The following is a 16673-nucleotide window of genomic DNA, read 5'->3' as shown; positions in this document are numbered from 1 at the left end:
CTCGCGGTCCGGGAGTTCGAGTCCCGCGTCAGGCTCTGGGCTGATGGCTCAGAGCCTGGAGCCTGTTTCCGATTCTGAGTCTCCCTCTCTCTCTGCCCCTCCCCCGTTCATGCTCTGTCTCTCTCTGTCCCAAAAATAAAATAAACGTTGAAAAAAAAATTTTAAAGAAAAACAATAAAGAGGTAGTAACAGATGCTGGTATTGATCCTGTGGGGTCAGGACATCAGCCTTTTTTTTTTTTTAAAGTTTATTTATTTTGAGTGAGAGAGAGAGCGCGTGCAAGCAGGAGAGGGGCAAAGAGAAGGAGAGCGAGAATCCCGAGCAGGCCCCACTCTGTCAGCAGAGTCGGATATGGGGCTTGATCCCACGAACAGTGAGATCATGACCTGAGCCGAAATCACGTCAGGCGCTCAACCGACTGAGCCACCCAGGTGTCCCTGGCCTCATTTCTTAATACCCCAGATGACTGATGCCTCCTGTCATAGCATGTTACCTGGGAAAGGTGTCTCAAGTGTAATAACAGGACTTCGAAAACAACTCCGCATCCCTGCCCTCAGTGAGCGCCCCTGGCGGCTCTCAGGAAAAATGTGTGCCCGGGAGGAAGTCAGTGCTGTCCCCGGCCCCTCCAGACCTCCTTTCCCCAGAGGTCCCTCTTCTGTCCCCATGGCCACCTACCTGCCAAGTACAAGGAGCTGGCAGCACGAGGCTTTCCGGCCATTGCACATGTCATCCGTGGGGCTTTACAAACAAAAGAAAACCAACTCAAGTCTAGGCTTTGTCTAGACCCTGGAATCAGCTTCTATCGGTGGGAAGCCAGGCACATGCATTTCAAAAACGCTCGGAGAGATTCCACGGGCAGTCGGCATGAGAACCACCAGGTGGAGGTGCGTGAACTCTGAAAGATAACAGTGAAGGACAAAGTTCTTTGAACTCACTGATTTTATAAAGAAATACATATCCAACTACTCAAGAGGAGGCTGGATCTTGAAGACTTTGCCACCCGGCTCTAGTGTCACTCTGCTTCTACTTAAAAAAGTCATAGGAACGAGGAGACACTATGTTAGGGTAGCCACCTCCAAGCTAGCCACCCACAGGGGTCACCCCCCGCCCCCTCGTTTGGAACAGGGATTCCACGAATTTGGGTTCCTAACGAATGAGTACTCCAAGAAACCACTGGGGGGCGATATTGCCAGTCCGTGACTCCACTGTCCAATTTATGAACTAATGTATTTTTAATGAGAGGATTTTTAATCCCATTGTTATGGAAGTGGCATATTATCTATTGCAATACATTTTCATGTTTATTACTTTCTATATAATTGCATGCTATTTTGTCGTTCCAAAGACTTCTACAAATCCACGGCACATACTGAATCAGAGCCCTCCGCAAGAACCGCACATACGAATATCTAGATTTCAAAGGTGTTTTATGTTAAATGTAGCCAACGGGAGGAGTTTGAAGAAGCTAACCTTAAAAATGTTTCTTTCTAAACTTTTTAAGCCAGAAATACACACACACACACACACACACACGGGGGGGGGGGTCTTGGTGACTTTTTTTACATTAGCAACAAATGTAATATCCACTGTGCCTTATAACCATACAAAGATATATGTACAGAGTTGTTGCAGTATTTTGAAACGAAAAACAAGATTGGAAATCATCGAAGTGTCTACCGACGGGACAGCCATTAAATTGCAACGCAGCCATAGGGTAGAAGGTTTCGCACTCCTAGCTGGAGTTGCATGTATTGCTGTGGAAAAGGTTCAAGCGCAAAACCAAGGGGAAGAACAGCAGGGGGAGCCTGGCGTGCGCATCCTCTTCCTCCCGGGAGCTGACGGAACTGGAATGTGCGCCGCAGGCGTGCGCAGGCGCGGTGCCGCGATTGGAGGGCGGTCTGGCTCCCGGACCTTAGCCTCAGGAGCCGAGTGGGGTTGGGGCGGTGCCTGTGGTTAGGGCAGTCGAGGCCCTTCCGGTTTTAGAGCTCAGATCAGCATATATTAACGTTTGCCACCTGCTGGTGCGCGGAAAACCAGGAAAGACGTTTGTCCCTGACGGTGGCAGGGGAAGAACTTAGGTCATCGGGAGGCGGGAAGGGCACGGACTTTGGAACCAGAAAGAGATTTTAATTCTGCCGCTACTGCTACACCGCTGTGTGACGTTGCACATTTTGCATCCCCTCCCTAGGCCTCAGGCTCCCCGTCTGTAAAATAAGGGGCCAGCACTTGCCTTATTTGGTGGTTGAAAGGACGGAGTGAGATACAGACCTTCTTCTTCAGCTGAGGACTCCACTTATTCACGGGAGAAATTTAGTGATTCCTCGGGAGGCGTTTAATCAGGGTTCAGGGTTCTCCAGCGACACAGAACCAAGAGTATATATTATATATACATATACACGCATACACACACATATATGCATACATATATATACACACACACATTTTATATATATATATATATATATACACACATATATATACATACACACACACGTTTTATTATAAAGCAATTGGCTCACGCAATTATGGAGGCTGGGAAGTCCGAAATCCACAGCCTGGAGAGCCGGCAAAGCTGACGGCTACAGTTCCATTCCCAAGGCCCTCGGGTGGAGACCCAGGAGAGCTGACAGTGCAGATGAGGTCTGAAGGCGGGTTGCTGCAGAACTGCTTTGTGCTCGGGGAGACTGTTCTTTTTGTTCTAACCGGGCCTTCAACTGATTGGGCGAGGCCCACCCACATTACGGGGGCAGTCTGTTCACTGAAAGTTCAGAGTTAGGTGTTACTCTCGTCGAAAACCACACTACAGATTGACACGTAAAATTAACCATCACAACCACCACCTCAGGCCAACCCTGGGGACTGAGAACGCATGTGGCCTGGCAAACTGACCATCTCCGGTGCGGAGTCTGCATTCCCGCTCCGTGGCGAATTGGACCTCCTGGCCATTTAGTAGGATGACCCCCCTCCATCTGAACGTCCTAATCTACAAAATGAGGACACACGATGATCTGAGGACTCTAACAGAGCAATTCAGGAATTACTGAAGCAGCATTGAAGGGCTGTTCCTTGGAGCAGGGATAACCAGTCGCCTGTGAGTTAACTTGCCGCTGAACCCAGCAGAACACGGGTTCTCAGCGAGCATAGGGTTTGAAGGTCGCAGGTTCTGGGGCCGGCCAGCCTGCTCGAATCCTGGCTCTTCCACTCACTGTGTGGCCAAGGGTTGATCGCTTCACCTCTCTGAGCCTTGTCCTTCTCACCTGTCAAAGGAGATGCCTGATGGACTTGAGTGTGGATTAACTGGGAAGCCATGGGTGGCAGGTACGATGTCCCCATAGTGAGCCTCAAAAACCTATCAGCCGTTATTATTCCTTTCTAGACCTCCATCCCCCTCGCCTCTGAACAAGACCGTTTCTCTGTGGGTGAATGTGCCACAGCAGTGTGGGTCTGAAACCAAAGCTTTAGGACCCCAACTCACATTGCGCATCCTCGTTCACCTTCGAGATGGCAGAAGCTATAAAATTAACATCTCAAACGTCTCTCTTGCCAATGGGGTGCTTTGCCATGGGAAGCAGGTGTCAAAAGAACTCACACTACACTGGGGAAGGGTTCCTCTTTCTGGGATGAAGAGATTTGAACTGATCACCGAGAAAGGAGCACCTGCCGTGAAGGACAGGCTAGGCCCTGGGGCGCTGTAGGGAAGGGCTCTGGGACTTGGGGCACTAGAGGGAAGGGGTCTGGGACTTGGGGTGCCGTGGGGCTGGGGGCTGGGTCCTGGGGTGCTGTGGGGGTGGGGCTGGGCCCTGGGGTGTTGTAAGGGAGGGGTCTGGGACTCGGGGTGCTTTTGGGGGGGAGGGGCTTGGGTCTTGACAGACACCCATGTGGCTGGAGCTTTGTGGACCAATGGGTAGATAGTATGTGATGAGGACCATGGAAAGGAGTCTGGATGCATTCATAGTGCAATGGGGTGCTTTACAGTGACCTGATTCCCCTGCGTTCTAGAAAGTCCTCTGCACACCGCGTAGAGAATGGATTGTGGCGGGAACTGCGGTCAGGAGGCTACTGCAATAGTCCAGGCAGGGGTGGTGGGCCTGGACCAGAACGCTGACACAGGGGGAGCCGAGGGGCAGGCCCACTTGAGCATTCTGGAGATAAAGCAAGGCGGTCAAAAGGAAAATACTTCTAGTTGTTAGATTAAGTCCCGGGGATGTAATGTGCAGCGTGGTGACTACAGTTCACAACACTGGGTTGTCTACTTCAAAGTGGCTAAGAGAGCGGATCTTAGAAATTCTCATCCCAAGAAAGCAATATCTGCAACTCTGTGTGATGATGCGTGTTAGCAGAATCCACTGTGGAAACCCTTCCATGATATACACATATATCAGATCCTTATGTTGTGCACATGGAAGTAATCCAAAGCTAGAGGTCAGTTCTAGCTCAACAAAACAGAAGGGAAACTGCATTGACTCGTCTCTGGTTACTATAGCTATTGATGGTAGAAATTCTAGAACTCCATTGTTGGGAAGAGCCTCAGGGCTTTGGATTTCAGAGCTAGAAGCAGCCAGTCTGGTAGGATTGCTCCTATCTGCCTGATTTCCCATTACCTTTCTTACAGAGGGAGGGCCTGAGGCCTGGGGAGGGTGGGTGCCCATGCTGGGCTGTACGACTTATAGATGCCAAAGTTGCTTCCGGGAAAACGAAGCACCAGATCCAGGCTCTTTCCCCCCCGCCGCCCCAACCCCCCTCCCAGTTCTGCTTATATAATCCACCCTCTTCCTAAAGCAGGGATATCCCAGATCGCTGCTTTGTCTCAGCCTCCCCTGGAACCCTTCCAGTGATGGAGAGCTCACCCCTTTGTGAGGAACCTGCTCCATTTCCACTCAGCCAAGGTAGATCATTCTCCCATCTACGGCCTCGAACCCAGCTCGGGTTCCGTTCTGTGAGCCACAGAGCAGCCCGTTCCCTCTTTCCAGAATTTCAGGTGATTTCAAAATGTCCACCTCCCCCTTTGGGGCCTTCTTTTCCAGACTACACACACTTCGTGAACAGCGGGACCTCCTAACCTGTAAGTTGCCACCCCCTCCCCCGACTGCCCCTGTCGGGAGGGAGAAGCCGCTTCGCTTTGGCAGCAGAGGTGAAGACGGCTTCGTAGAGCAGCCTGGCCCGCGTGACAAAGCCGAGTCTGTCTGGTATCGGCTCCAGTTGTGAGTCACTGGCTATCCTTATTTCAAGGGCAGCACTGCGCCTTGAGAGCTCCTGTTCCCTGGCCGATGAAGCAGCTGGAAGAAACATGATCTAGGCATCCAGAGGCCCGTGCAAAATGCAAGACCGAGCTGAGCGTCCTAGGGGAAGCTGAGCGAGGGCTTGGCGGGGTGGGTGCTCTCGCGTGTCCTCGTCACCACGTGGCATTCACCTTTGTCTTCTGGTTGGTTTCTCGTGTTTCTCTTCTCAGCAGGGTGGGGAATTGTGCAACCGGTTTTATTTTCTGATGCAATGTGGGGTTGTCCTGTCTTACTTAACTAAATGAGCTCACCGAAAACAGAGCCTTGGTTGAGTCGTTCCCAAACACCGTTGGTTTCCCTGGACATTCCCTTTTGGTCTGTCTTCAGGGCTCAGCTCTGTGATGCTGGAGGAGTTAGGATTGGCCCTTTTTCACAGGTCTCCATCGGAACTTACAACTTGTGCAGTGTCCCAGTGGAGGACCTGGGGTGAGCCCTGTGGAGCCCAGAATGTTCCGGGGAAGGCACTGAATGCAATGGATGTCAAGGGGAAGACTGAGCTCGCCACTCTCCTGCCTGGTTTGGCCAAAGACCCCACTCTCAGCTGCTGTGATGGACCTTCTGGGCTTCCATTGTCAGAAAGGGGCAGCCCTGGGCCCAGAGAGCTGGACTGGAGTCATGGCCCCACCACTGAACAGCTGTGGCCTTGGAAATATTACGTGGCCTCCCTGTGCCTTAGACTTCTCTTGGGAAAGGTAAGAGCATGGGTAGCTCCTATCTCCTCAGGTCTGTGAGGGTGGAATGAGACACTGAAGAGCTTTCTGTATAGTAGGCACTCTACAGAAGTACAGCGAGTGTCAGTGTTTTGCTTTTAAATTTGGAACCACTGAGAGAAAGTCTAAGACTTAGGGAGTATCCAAGATGGCGACACAGGAAGACCCTGAACTCACCTCCTCCCATAGACACACTGAATCCACGCCTACCTATAGGGCAATTCCTCCTGAAGAAAAACTGAGGGCTGACTGAGCAGCTTCTGCACAACGGAGGACAGAGGGACCACACAGAACGGCAGGAGAGACGGAGAACGGGAACAATGGGAAGCCCAGCCTCTACTCTGAAAGCCACAGTGGGGAGGGACCCCTAAAGGACCTGCCTGCAGATTCGCCCGCCCTGAGACACAGCCAAAAATAGTGGCAGCTTAAGGGGCAATGAGACTAGAAGGGAAGGAAACCCATTCACTAACTCTAGGGTGTCCACCAAGTGGGGGACTGCTGGAACTCCGAGTCAGAGGGGCTTATAAATGCCACTGCTTACATTCCCCCTCCACCTCCATAGCACAGACAGCAGCAGGGTCTGGGCGCCTTAGTCAGCCTGTTGCTTCAGTGAGACCCAGGCCCCCGGTCCACACCAGCTCCAGCTAATCCCCTAGCCGCCCCTCCCCCCCCCCCCCCCCCCCCCACCGACCTGTACCTGCCTGAGCTCTAGCCATCCCACCAGTGCAGCCCCAGCATGGAACACTCTGGAACACCACCCCCCAGTGCCTACTTCAGCTCCAGCCATCTCGCCAGGGTGCCCCCTGTACAGAGCACCTGGGGACACTCTGGTCCACACCTGCTTCAGTTTCAGCCATGTCACCACAGTGGCCCCAGCGTGGAGTGCCCCAGGACTCCCGGCTCATGTAGACAGCCAGGCAAAGCCAGCGGGCACATGCAGTCTACACAGGGACTATTTCTATACAAGGCCGCTCCTTCAAGACTGGAAGGGGTAGTTATTTTGCCCGATTCATGGAAACAAACACAGAAAGTCAAACAAAATGAGGAGACAGAGGAAAATGCCCCAAAGGAAATAAGACAAAACTCCAGAAGATGAACCCAATGAAATAGAGATAAGCAATGTACTTGATAAAGAGTTCAAAGTAACGGTCGTAAAGATGCTCACTGGACTCGAGAGAGGAGGGGAAGAACCCAGTGAGAACTTCAAAAAATAGATGGAAAATATGAAAAAGAAGCATCAGGGTTTAAGAATATAATAACTGAAATGAAAGAATACACTACAAGAAATCAGTAGTAGATTAGAGAATGCAGAAGAATGGGTCAGTGATCTGGAACACAGAGTAATAGAAAACACCCAAGCTGAACAGCAAAAAAGAAAAAGAATTTTAAATTTAAAAACTGAGCATAGGTGGGGGCACTGGGTGGCTCAGTTGGTTAAGAGTCTGACTTTGGCTCAGGTCATGATCTCGTGGGTTGTGGGTTCAAGCCCCACCTCGGGCTCTGTGCTGACAGCTCAGAGCCTGGAGCCTTCTTCGGATTCTATGTCTCCCTCTCTCTGCCCCTCTACTGCTTGTGCTCTGTCTCTCTCTCAAAAATAAACAAACATTAAAAAAAAAAAAAGACTGAGCATAGTTTAAAGGGACCTCTAGTACATCAAGCACACTAACATTCACACTATAGGGATCCAGGATTGGGTGGTGGGGCGGGGGAGGTAGGGAGCAGAAAACTTATTTGAAGAATTAATAGCTGAAAATTTCCCTAATTTGGGGAAGAAAACAGACATCCAGATCCAGGAAGTACAGATAGCCTCAGACAAGAACCTAAGGAGGTCAATATCAAGATACATAATAATTAAAATGTCAAAGATTAGGGGCACCTGGGTGGCTCAGTCCATTGAGCATCCAACTTTAGCTTAGGTCATGATCTCATGGTTTGTGGGTTCAAGCCCCATTTCAGGCTCTGTGCTGACAGCTCAGAGCCTGGAGCCTGCTTCAGATCCTCTGTCTCCCTCTCTCTCTGCTTCTCCCCCACTCAAGCTCTTTCAAAAAATGAAACATTAAAAAAAATAAAATGTCAAAGGTTCAAGATAAGGAGAGAATCTTAAAAGCAGCAAGAAAAAAGCAGCCGGTTGCAAATAGGGAAGCCCCCATAAGGCTATAAGTTCAGTTTTCAGCAAAAACTTTGAATATATTATCCTGCTCCCTCTGGCCTATAAAGTTTTTGCGGAAAGGAAAAAATCAATAACCAAGAATACTCTGCCTGGCAAGATTATCATTCAGAATTGAAGGAGAGATAAAAAGTTTCCCAAACAAAAATTTAAAGGAGTTCATCACCACTAAACTGACCATACATGAAATGTTAAAGGGACTTCTTTAAATGGAAAAGAAAAGGCCACAGCTAGAAGAAAATTATAAAAGGAAGAAATTTCACACATAAAAAGCAAACATGTAGTGGGGCACCTGGGTGGCTCAGTCGGTCAAGCGTCCGACTTTGGCCCAGGTCATGATCTCGTGGTTTGTGGGTTCGAGCCCCGTGTCGGGCTCTGTGCTGACAGCTCAGAGCCTGGAGCCTGCTTTGGATTCTGTGTCTCGCTCTCTCTCTCTGCCCCTCCCCTGGTCACGCTCTGTCTCTCTCTGTCTCAAAAATAAATCAAACATTAAAAAAAATTTTTTTAAAGAAAGCAAACATAATAAAGTTAGTAGGTCAATCACTTATAAAGCTAGTATGATGGTTAAAAGCAAAGTAGTAAAGCCAATTATGTGTTAGGGGATCCACAAAATAACAAGATGTAAAATACGACATCATACACATAAAACATGTAGAGGGGGAAGAAAATGTGGTGCTTTTAAAATGTGTTGGAGGGGCGCCTGGGTGGCGCAGTCGGTTAAGCGTCCGACTTCAGCCAGGTCACGATCTCGCGGTCCGGGAGTTCGAGCCCCGTGTCGGGCTCTGGGCTGATGGCTCGGAGCCTGGAGCCTGTTTCCGATTCTGTGTCTCCCTCTCTCTCTACCCCTCCCCCGTTCATGCTCTGTCTCTCTCTGTCCCAAAAATAAATAAAAACGTTGAAAAAAAATTTTTTTAAAAATAATAAAATGTGTTGGAACTTAAGGACCACCGACTTACTACAGACTGCCACTTGGGATGTTACATACGAACTTCACGGTAACCACAAATCAAAACCTATAAAAGGTACACTAAAGAAAGAAAAGAATCTGAGCATAATGCTAACGTCATTAATCACAAAGAAAGAGAGCAAGAGAGGGGCGCCTGGGTGGCGCAGTCGGTTAAGCGTCCGACTTCAGCCAGGTCACGATCTCGCGGTCTGGGAGTTTGAGCCCCGCGTCAGGCTCTGGGCTGATGGCTCGGAGCCTGGAGCCTGTTTCCAATTCTGTGTCTCCCTCTCTCTCTGCCCCTCCCCCGTTCATGCTCTGTCTCTCTCTGTCCCAAAAATAAATAAACGTTGAAAAAAAAAATTTTTTTTAAGAAAGAGAGCAAGAGAAGAGAAACAGAGCCAAAATACAAAGACAACCAGAAAACAATTAGCAAAATAATAATAAGGACATGCTTCTCAATAATTAAGTGTAAATGGTCTAAATGCTCCAGTTAAAAGACACAGTGTGACAAGACCCATCTGGGGAATTCTGGGCCCAGACGGTGATGCAGGAAAACCATGAACTCACCTCCTCTGTGGACACACCGAGTCTATACCTATAGATACAGCAATTCCCCTGAAGAAGAACTGGGACTGATTGAACAGTTTCTGCACAAGAGACAGAGAGACCACATGGAGAACTGCAAGAGACATAGAGACACAGTAATGCAGGGAACCCCCCACCCCCACCCCAGCCCCATCTGTGAACTGCAGTGGGGGAGGCATAGTACAGAGACATCCTGAGCAGATTCGTCTGCCCTCGTGCACAGAAAAAATACACTGCAGTTAAAAGGGGCAACTAGAATACAGAGGAACCAGCCCTAGAACCCTGCCAAATGGCAAGGGAGCTGCTGGAACTCTCTTTGGGTCAGAGGGGCTGGTGAGCACCATGGTTTAGGTTCCCTCTCCAACTTAATAGCATGGATGGGAGTCCTAGCCAGCCTACCACCTCTGTAAACCTTGGGCCCCCAGCACATCGGTCTTAGCCATCCCACCAAGGTGGTCCCCATGTGTCACAACCTGGGACACCCCAGATCATTCACTACAGTTCTGGCCACTATGCCAAAGTGACATAGGCAAAGTACCCTGGAACACTCTAGAGCCACACTGCTTTGGCTCCAGATGGCTTGCTAGGGCACCCCTGGCACAGAGCACCCAGTGCCTCCTAGCTCATGCCTACTTTGGCTGCAGCCACCACACCAGAATCCCCGCACTGAGTACCCTTGGACCCCACCCTGGTCTGCGCCCCACATAGCTTCAGCCACCCCACCAGGGTGCCTTCTATGCAGAGAGCCCTGTGACCCCTTGGGTTGCACTTCAGCTGCCCTACCAGGGTGCCTTCTGTGCAGAGCCATCGGGCCACCCTGGCTCAAGAGCATTTCAGCTGGGCCACCCCACCAGGGCAGCCCCAGCAAGGGGTGCCCCAACCCCAGCCCATGCAAGCCACAGCTCTAGCCAACTGGCCAAAGTCACCAGGCACAAGCGCTCTACACAGGGAATAACCACACACAAGACCATCCCTTAAGGTTAAGAAAAGTAGCAGTCCCACCCAATTCACAGAAACAAACACAGAAAGCCAAACAAAATGAGGAGACAGAGGAATATGCTAAAAACGAAAGAACAAGAGGTGCCTGGCTGGCTCAGGCAACAGAGCACGCGACTCTTGATTCCAGGGTTGTGAGTTCAAGCCCCACACTGGGTGTAGAGATTACTTAAAAATAAAATTGATAAAAAATAAAATAAATAAATAATAAAGTATATAATAACAAACAATAAATAACAAAGGACCAAAATAAACAAAATCACTAATGAAGGAGGAAAAAGAACCACCAACACCACAGAAATACAAACTGTGAAAGAATATTATGAAAACCTATATGCCAACAAATTCGACAACTTAGAAGAAATGGATATGTTCCTAGAACTATATCATCTTCCAAAACTAAAGCAGGAGGAAATAGAAAATTTGAACAGACCAATTACCAGCAATAAGATTGAATCAGTTGTCAAAAAACTACCAACAGAGGGCACCAGACTGGCTCAGTTGGTAGAGCATGTGTCTCTTACTCTCAGAAGTTCAAGCCCCACACTGGGCACAGAGATTACTTAAAACAAAACAAAACAAAACAAAACAAAAACCCCCAAAATTCCCAACAAAAGTCCAGGACCAGATTGCTTCACAAATTCTATTAAGTATTTAAAGAAGAGTTAATATACATTCTTCTTAAACTATTCCAAAAATATAAGAAAACTTCCAAATTCATTCTGTGAGGCCAGTATCACCCTGATACCAAAACCAGATCAAGATACCACACACACACACACACACACACACACACACACACAAAGGAGAACTACAGGCCAATATCTCTCATGAATATAGATGCAAAAAAATCCTCAATAAAATATTAGCAACTGAAACCAACAATACATTAAAAAATTATATACCATGATCAAGTGGGATTTATTCCCAGGATGCAAGGGTGGTTCAATATTAACAAAACAATCACTGTGATATGCCACACCAATAAAAGAAAGGATAAAAATCATATGATTATTTCAATAGATACAGAAAAAGCATTTGACAAAGTATAAACATCCATTCATGATAAAACCCTCTACAAAGTAGATCTAGAGGGAATATACCTCAACATAATAAAAGCCTTCTATGAAAAACCCATAGTCAACATCATACTCAGTGAAAAATTGAGAGCTTTTCCCCAAGATCTGGAACAAGATAAGGATGTCTGCTTTCATCACATAAAAAAAATTTTTTTTAAATGTTTATTTGTGTGTGTGTGCGTGTATGTGTGTGTGTGTGAGAGGGGGGGGGAAGGGGGAGAGGGGGAGAGGGGGAGAGGGAGAGAGGGAGAGAGGGAGAGAGGGAGAGAGGGAGAGAGGGAGAGAGGGAGACAGAGGATCCAAAGCAGGCTCCGTGCTGTGAGTGCAGAGCCTGATGCAGGGCTTGAATTCACAAACCGTGAGATCATAACCTGAGCCGAAATAAAGAGTTGGTCACCTAACTGACTAAGCCACCCAGGTACCCCCACTTTCACCACTTTTATTCAACATAGTACTAGATGCTCTAGCCACAGCAGTTAAACAACAAAAAGAAAGAAGAGGCACCCAAATTGGAAAGGAAGAAGTAAAACTCTATTTGGGATGGCATACTATATACAGAAAACCCTAAGACTCCACCAAAAAAACTACTTGAACTGATCAATGTAAAGTCACAGGATACAAAAATCAATGTATGGAAACCTGTTGCATTCCTATACACCAATAATGAAGCAACAGAAAGTGAAATTAAGAAAAAAAATCCCATTTACAATTACACCAAAAACAATAAGATATCTAGGAATGAAATTAACCAAAGAAGTGAAAAACCTATACTTTGAACACTATAAAACCCTGAGGAAAGAAATTCAAGACTATACAAAGAAATGGGAAGACATTCTATGCTCGTGGGTTGGAAGAACAAATACTGTTAAAATGTCCATTCTACCATAAGCAATCTACAAATTCCTTGCAATCCCTATCAAAATACTAACAGCATTTTTCTCAAAACTAGAACAAATAGTACTAAATATGTATGGAACCACAGAAGGCCCCAAATAGACAATCCACAGAAAGAAGAATAAACCTGGAGGTATCATAATTTCAGATTTCAAGATATATTACAAAGCTGTACTAATCAAAGCAGTATGGTACTGGTACAAAAACAGACACATAGATCAATAGAACAGAGCCCAGAAATAAACCTATTCTTATGTGGTCAATTAACCTATGACAAAGGAGACATGAATATACAATGGGGAAAAGACAGTCTCTTCAATAAATGGTCCTGGGAAAACTGGAGAGCTACAAGAAAAGAATGAAATCGGACCACTTTCTAACACTCTATAAAAAAATAAACTCAGAATGGATTAAAGACCTAAATGTGAGGCCAGAGACCATAGAACTCCTAGAAGAGAGCACAGGTAGTAGTTTCTCTGACATCAGTTATAGCAACATTTTCTAGATAGGTCTCCTGAGGCAAGGGAAATAAAAACTATTGGGATTACATCAAAATAAAAAGTTTCTGCACGGCAAAGGACACAGTCAACAAAACTAAAAGGCAACCTACTGAATGGGAGAAGATATTTGCAAATTACATATTCAATAAAGAGTTAGTACCCAAAATATATAAAAAACGTATACAACTCAACACCAGAAAGCAAATAATCCAATTAAAAATGACAGAAGACCTAAACAGACATTTCTTCAAAGAAGACATACAGATGGCCAAAAGACACATGAAGAGATGCTCAACATCAGTCATTATCAAGGAAATACAAATCAAAACCACAGTGAGATATCACCTCGCACCTGTGAGAATGGTTAGAATAAACCAAGAAGCAACGAGTGTTGGCAAGGATATAGAGAAAAAGAAACCCTCATGCGTTGTTTCTTGGTGGGAACACAAACTGGTCCAACTACCATGAAAAAGAGTAGGGAGCTTCCTCAAAGAATTAAAAAAAGAACTACTGTATGATTCAATATACTACTGCATATTTATCCAAAAATTACAAAAACACTAATTTGAAGGGATACATGCACCCCTATGTTTATTGCAGCATTATTTATAATAGTCAAACTATGGAAGCAGCCCAAGTGTCCATCAACAGATAAATGGATAAAGAAATAGTGGTGTATGTATGTATATATATGTATACATACACAGAATATTATTCAGACAATCTTGCCATTTGCAACATGGATGGAGCTAAAAAGTATTATGCTAAGTGAAATAAGTCAGAGAAAGACAAATACAATATGATTTCACTCTCATGTGGAATTTAAGAAACAAAACAAGTGAACAAAGGAAAAGGAGAGAGAGAGGCCAAGAAACAAACAATTATACAGAACAAATTGATGGTTACCAGAGGGGAGGTGGGTGCAGCAATGGGTGAAATAGGTGAAAAAAATATGCTAATTCAATGACTCTTACAGCTATTGTATCTTTGGAGCTTAATAAAAACAAACAAAACAAAAATAAAACAAAAAGCCTTGCATTTGGGGTTTGGTAACCTTAAGGAACCTTAAAGAACTACCCAAGAGAATCACCTAAAAAAACCCAACAACAGCCACAACAACCACAACAACAAAAACTTCCCAAACAAAAATTAAGAGAGTTCATCACCACTCCACTGACATTACAAGAAATGTTAAATGGACTTCTTTAAGTGAGAAAAAAAAGCCATAATTAGAAGAAAATTATGAATAAAAAATATGTAAAATATGACAACATGTATATAAAATGTGGAAGCGGGAGTAAAAAAAAAATTTTTTTTAGAATGTGTTTAAACTTAAGTGACCACCAACTTAATATAGACTGCTACATATTTAGGATATTACATATACACCTCATGGTAACTAGAAATCAAAAACCTATAACAAATACACAAAAAATAAAGAGAAAAAAAGCCAAGCATAACCTTATAGGAAGTCTTCAATCATAAGAAAAGAGAACAAGAGAAGAAAGGAATAAGAAGAACTACAAGAAAAAACAGAAAACAAAGAACAAAGTGTCAATAAGTACATACATATCAATAATTACTTTATATATAATTGTTTAAATGCTCCAAAAAAAGATAGCAGAATTGATTAAAAAAAAAAAAAGACCATGCAGCAGCCTGCAAGGGACTCAACTTAAGGTTTACTGATACATACAGTGGAGGGAAAGTGGAGGAAAAGTAGAGGGAAAGTGGAGGGAAAGTGGAGGGAAAGTGGAGGGATAGAAAAAAATTCTGCCTTCAAATGGAAGTGAAAAAAAGAAGCTGGGGTAGCAATACCTATAGTAGACTAATTAGACTTTAAAACAAAGACTGTAACAAGAGGCAAAAAAGGGCATTATGTAATGATAAAGGAATTAATCCATCAAGAGGATATACCAACTGTAAATATCTATGCACCCAACATAGGAGCACCTGAATACATAAAGCAGATATTAACAGACCTAAAGGGAGAAAGCGATAGTAATACATCAATAATAGGGGACTTTAACATCCCACTTACATCAGTGGGTAGATCATTCAGACAGAAAATCAATAAGGAAGTAGTGTTCTTGAATGACACATCAGACCAGGTGGACTTAACAGAACATTCCATCCCAAACCAACAGAATACACATTCTTTTCAATTGGTTGTGGAACATTTTCCAGGATAGATCACATATGGCCACAAAACAAATCTCAATAAATTGAATAAGACTAAAATCATATCATTCATTTTTCCAACCACAGCCATATGTAACTAGAAATAAATTACAAGAAAAAACTGAAAAACACAAATGTGTGAAGGCCAATAACAAATGGCTAAATAACCAATGGGTCAACAAAGACATCAAAGAGGAGATGAAAATGAAGACAAACGGTCCAAAATCTTTGAGATGCAACAAAAGTAATTTGAAGAGGAAATTTATGGTGGTATAGGTCTACCTCAAGAAATAAGAAGAAGCTCAAATAATCTAGTCTTACACCTCAAGGAACTAGACAAAGAAGAACAAACAAAGCTCAGGGTTGTAGAAAGAAGGAAATAATAAATATCAGAACAGACATAAATGAAACAGAGACTAAAAAACCAATAGATTAATAACACCAAAAGCTGGTTCATTCACAAGATAAAATTGATAAACCTTTAGACAGACTCACCAAGAAAAAGAGGACCCAAATAAATGAGAAATGAAAGAGGAAAAGTAACAATCAACACAACAGAAATACAAAGGATTATAACAGACAGGTATGCAAATTTTTTGCCAACAAATTGGACATTCTAGAAGAAATGAATAAATTATTAGACATGTACGATCTTCCAAGACTGAATCAGAAAGAAAGAGCAAATCCAAACAGACAAATTACTAGTAAAAAAATTGAATAATTAATTTAAAAACTCAACAAACAAAAGTCTAGGATCAGATGGATTCACATTGGTGAATTCTACTAAATATTCAAAGAAGAGTTAATACTTATTCTTCTCAAACTATTCCACAATATAGAAGAGGAAGGAAGCTTCCAAATGTATTCTACAAGGACAGTATTACCTGGAAACCAAAACCAGACAAAGACACTACCAACAAAACAAAACAATGCCCCCTCCCCTAGCCCTGCAAAACTAGTCAATATCCCTCATGAATACAGATGCAAAAATCCTCAAGGAAATATCAAACTATATTCAACCACACATTAAAAGGATCATTCACCACAATCAAGTGGGATTTATTCCTGGCATACAAGGATGGTTTAATATTTGCCAAATCTATGTCATACACCACACTAACAAAACAAAGGATAAAATCATATGATCATCTGAATAGATGCAGAAAAAGCATTTGATAAGATTCAACATCTGTTCATAATAAAAACTTTCAATAAAATAAGGTTAGAGGGAACATACCTCAACAAAATAAAGGCTATAAATGACAAACCTACAGGTAACATCACTCAATGGTGGAAAACTGAGAGCTTTTTCTCTAAGATCAGGAACGTGCCAAGA

This window comes from Prionailurus bengalensis, chromosome C2, assembly GCF_016509475.1.
Source record: "Prionailurus bengalensis isolate Pbe53 chromosome C2, Fcat_Pben_1.1_paternal_pri, whole genome shotgun sequence".
In the NCBI taxonomy this organism is placed as follows: Eukaryota; Metazoa; Chordata; class Mammalia; order Carnivora; family Felidae; genus Prionailurus; species Prionailurus bengalensis.
This window is presented reverse-complemented; position numbering follows the sequence as displayed.